This window comes from Aethalodelphis obliquidens, unplaced genomic scaffold (assembly GCF_003676395.1).
Source record: "Aethalodelphis obliquidens isolate GAN/ISIS:26980383/991018 unplaced genomic scaffold, ASM367639v1 scaffold5, whole genome shotgun sequence".
Classification (NCBI taxonomy): Eukaryota; Metazoa; Chordata; class Mammalia; order Artiodactyla; family Delphinidae; genus Aethalodelphis; species Aethalodelphis obliquidens.
In genome coordinates this window covers 15,115,080-15,119,876 of record NW_020837949.1, presented here as the reverse complement: position 1 = coordinate 15,119,876, position 4,797 = coordinate 15,115,080, and positions in this window count along the sequence as shown.

Here is a 4,797-nt window from a genome sequence, read left to right as displayed (position 1 = left end):
AATAAGTTCTAGGGATCTAATGTACCTGGTGACTATAGTTAACAGTACTATATTGTGTACCTGGAAGTTTGCTAAGAGAGTAAATCTTACAAATTCTCATCACAAAAAATAGATAAATAAATAAATGGTAAGTGTGTGAGGTTATAGATGTGCTAACTAATCTTATTGTGGTAATCATTTTGCAACATATACATATATCAAATTATCACATTATACACTTTAAACTTACACAATGTCATATGCCAATTATATCTCAGTAAAACTAGGAAAAGAAAGAAATATATCTGACAGATCCAAATATAAACATAGCATGAAGCTCCATTCTTCCATAGTTCTGAACACTTCATTCAGTGCTTTCCATGGATTTTTTTTTTTCTTTTCATCCTCCTTCTAACCCTCTGTATTAGTTTCCTAGAGCTGCTGTAACTAACAACTACAAAGCGGGTAGCTTAAAACCATAGAAATGTATTGTCTCACAGAAAACAAGGAAGCTAGAAGGCCTAATTCAAGGTGTCAGCAAAGCTCCAGGGGAGGATTTTCCACACGTCTTCCTGGTTCCTGGCAGGTGCTGGCAATCCTTGGCGCTCCTTTTCTTATCAGTCCGGTCTCTGCCTTCATCATCACATGGTGTTTTCTCTGTGTGTGTCTCTGTGTCCAAATTTCTCTCTTTTTATAAGGATACCAGTCATTGTATTGAGGCCCACCCTAATCTAGCACAACATCATTTTATCTTGATTACATCTGCAAAGACCTTATTTCCAAATAAAATCGTATTCACAGGTACTGGGGTTAGGACCTGAACATATCTTTTGGGAGGGTGAAATTCAGTCCACAACACCTTCCCAGTAATTGTGTTATTTATTCTAGCATTGCTTTCCTTCCCTTTGCTTCCAGACTTCACCTTAGCCCTGCTTCTGTAAAGCCAAACTAGGCTTCTCTCAGTAATGTAACTGTTTAAGGAAAACACCTCTTCTGAATGTGCCCCAACCCAAACCTACCAGTCCCAGGAAAATTGTACACTCCATTGGGCTAACCTAGTTCCTCCAGTTGGGGAACCCCACAATACATAGTAGTTCCCAATTGGAGTTGATATGCAAATGATACAAAGATCTCAGCATAAAAATAGAAGAAATAATGATGTGATTGAAAGAGTACAGGGTGTGAAATCAGAAAACCTGAGTTACGATTTTGATACAAACACTTAGAAAACCAGGACCAACCCAGGTCTAAATTCTAGTATAATGTTATTTCCACCATTGCATGGCTAGAAAGCTCCACCTGTGATCCATATTAATTCCCACACCAAGGGCAACCATAGATGGCACTGAATGTATTACCAACATTTGAATGGAAACTCCTCAGGAGAAGGAAGAGAAGGAAGGGAAGGAAGGGAAGGAAGAGGAACAGAAGAAAGAGGAGGAAATAGCAAATATAGTGTCCACAAAATCTCTTTTAATGATTGTTAAACAAATACACAGAGAAAAATTCCAAAGGCAAACTCTCTCTTAGAGCTTCCCTAAAGATGAATGGAAAGAAGACCTTGGCTCTTACCAGCATGTGCTTCATGCTATTTCGGTTAGTGGGTGAATCATACCTGCTGGTAATGAATTTCCCAGGCTTTCAATTTTAAATGGGAGTAGATAGTGCAAGACATTCATTTTAACGTGGAGTGTTTTCTCCTGATGTTCATAAAAAGAATCCATTGTGTTATGATTAGATAATGCTTAACCCACCTCAGGAATGTTTTCAGAGTGACAGAATATTTATTTCTCAGTGACATCATCAAGGTTCAAGAAGGTCTGATCAGCATACTTACAAAGCCCTGTGATCCTAAAAGGGCTAAGACAAATCCTCCCCCTCCTTTGTAGGTTCCTCCATCTGCACTTGGGTAATAATGCCTACCTTTCCATTCTAAACATAGAATAAGAGAGTAATTAAATAGAGCCTAATCATAGCAAAAGAAAATTCTGCTTTTTTAAAAATCTTTCTTCAGAATAATTTAGTTGTGCTTCACATGTGCTTTGAGCAAAAATTTTAGACTAGAAGTTAATCTTAATACTAGTAATAAAATGCCATTTTTTCCTCAACCTATCATAATTACTCCATAAGCACATAAATTTTAACTTAAAAAATTACATCTAAGACTATCCATGCAAATAGATTGTACTTATGGACAGAACCACTGCAAGTGGTGATACCCAAAATCTTTGATGCCCCCCAAATACCCAAAACAAACAAAAAACAAACAAACAAAAAATCTTTGATGCCAAAACTTTCAAGGATTTGGCTTCTGAAAATCAGCAAATCCAGGCCAAAATCATCAGATCAGCAAATTGGAGGTACTGAACTTGACCCAGTGCCCATGCAGTCAGTTTAGATTTGTAACTAATACAAAAAGTTGATTACTTCTCCTTAGATTTGTTGCTTTGAAGGGACATCAGGTGAAAGACTTTGGATGTGACAGAGAAGCAGTCAGGTATCTCTTAGAGATTTTTAACTGAATAAGGTTAACTGGGCATTCTTCCCATTGAAATATCAAACTACAGCAACATTGTATATCAACTATACTCCAATAAAAATTAATTTAAAGAAACCAAATATCAAATTACAAAAATAGAGATCTTTCTTGAAACAGCTAACAATACTTAACCTTAAGGAAAAGTTAGGTTTAACACCATCAATTCACATTTTAATTGTTTCTTTATAATTGTGAGGTTTTTTTAAGACAAGAAATGCAATTAAATAAGACAATTGACCTAAAAAGAAATCTATGTAGGGTTCCTTTCTTTTAAAGTAATCTCTTCCTCCTCTAAAGGCAGATTACTCTACAGATAGCAGCTATAAACCAAAAGAAGTAATAACTTTGGTTTTGGTTTTATAACAATAAAAAATATTTAAATTCTCCAATCAAACAAGATTCCCAAGGATTGTTGCTGGAATTGTTTTTATTACAGCAATTACATAATAACTCATTGGAATGTAAAGTAAGAAGTTAACTGAGACAGACCACTAATGGAAAAAGCAAGGCATTGGGGGTATTTTTTTCAGTGTCAGGTTTTTTCCCCCAAACATCTCAACATTGGACATTTAGTTAAAAAGAAAAGGGGAATGGGAGAAGAGGCACTATGTCTGTTTACATACACCAGTTTCTCTATATACATTAAGGAATGGAGAATGGGACAATGAAAGACTTAACAAAGTTAGACTGGAGTAGTTAGGATGTAGTAATAGGAAAGTGTGGTGTGGGCGGGAGGGGAACAGACTTGTTACCTGAGCATGTGCCACCTGAGGGAGCACAGTTCTGGAGTAGAGTGAGGCTCCCTGTGTAGTAGACACCTCCTGCTGCTGGGACACAGCTTCTCCCATCCACACATTCCCAAGGCAAGTGTGTCCCTTAAATTGATTGCTCCCATCAACCCTCCTCATTGACAACCTGTGTTACTCCTTGTACCTATTACCTAGTTAATGATTCTGCACTCATTTCCAGTGTGTGTGTGTGTGTGTGTGTGTGTATACGAGGAAAGCAGGTTCCCAGACCACCAAGCAAGTCTAACACCAGCTGGGTGTCCTGCAACTCAACACAGTTCTTACACTATCTACCTGGAGTCAGCATCAGATCCCATAGGTTAAGGACTCAGCCCTTAACCCCCTTCATTGCCAGTTGCAAGTCCAGGTTGTCAGATGTGCTTCTGACTAACGCTACAGATTGGAGGTTCCAAGCCCCGCTTCCTTGCATTCAACTAATTTGCAACAAAGGCTCACAGAACTCAGTAAAACAGTTTACTTACTAGATTATCAGTTTATTATAGAAGGACATAACTCGTGAACAGCCAGATGGAAGAGGTGCATAAGGGAAGTTATGTGGGAAGGAGTGCAAATCTTCCATACTCTCTCTGAACGCTCCACTCTCCCAGGACCTCCATGTATTCACCAACTGGAAACTCTCCAAACCCTGTCCTTTTGAGGTTTCATGGAGGCTTCACTACATAGGCATGATTGATTAGATCGTTAGCCACTGGTGCCTGAACTCAGTCTCCAGCTCCTCTCCCCTCCCTAGAGGTTAGGTCCCAAACCTCTAATCACTTGGTTGATTCTTCTGGCCACCAAATCCCATCCTTAGGTGACCTAGGGCTTTCAAAAAGTCACTTCACTAACATAACAGAAGTTATGGAGTTCATCACCTAGGAAATGCAAGAGTTTTAGGCCCTTTGTGGCAGAAACAGGGACAAAAAATATATATTTCTTACTATAAATCACATCTTACTAGTTCATGGTATATATTTCTTAATCTTCAGTGGTTCCACAGAACTGCCTTGTCCCATGTTGGTTCTCAAACTGACCCTTGTACATGGAGGGCAAGGAGAGACTGAAGAAAGAGGCAGAGCACTCCAGATTGGTAGGCAGTGGGTTGAATAAGAAGGAAACTTACTTGTGAAGCTTGTCTTGAGCACCGAGAAACAGTACATCTTTGCACCTGCTGCCAGAATCTCAAAAGTTTGTATTGAGGCCTTAACGGTTTCAGTCACATATTCAGTCCTGTCGTTCTCAACACCACATTGCTCTGTCCAAGATGCGTCCTTGAAAACGGTTCCAACTGTGGGAATGGTGGACAGAGCATACATTTCAAGGACAGGGGATAGGGTGAGGAGCCTCCCATTGCCCTGGTCCAGCTCAGGGGTCAGTCGGTGGTCACATCTTCTCCATGACCTCTAATATCCCACCACCTTCAAATTAATACGATCACTGCTATCCTCCTCCCTCAGGCTCTTCCTGGGCAGCGGTGACCAATCTCCTCCA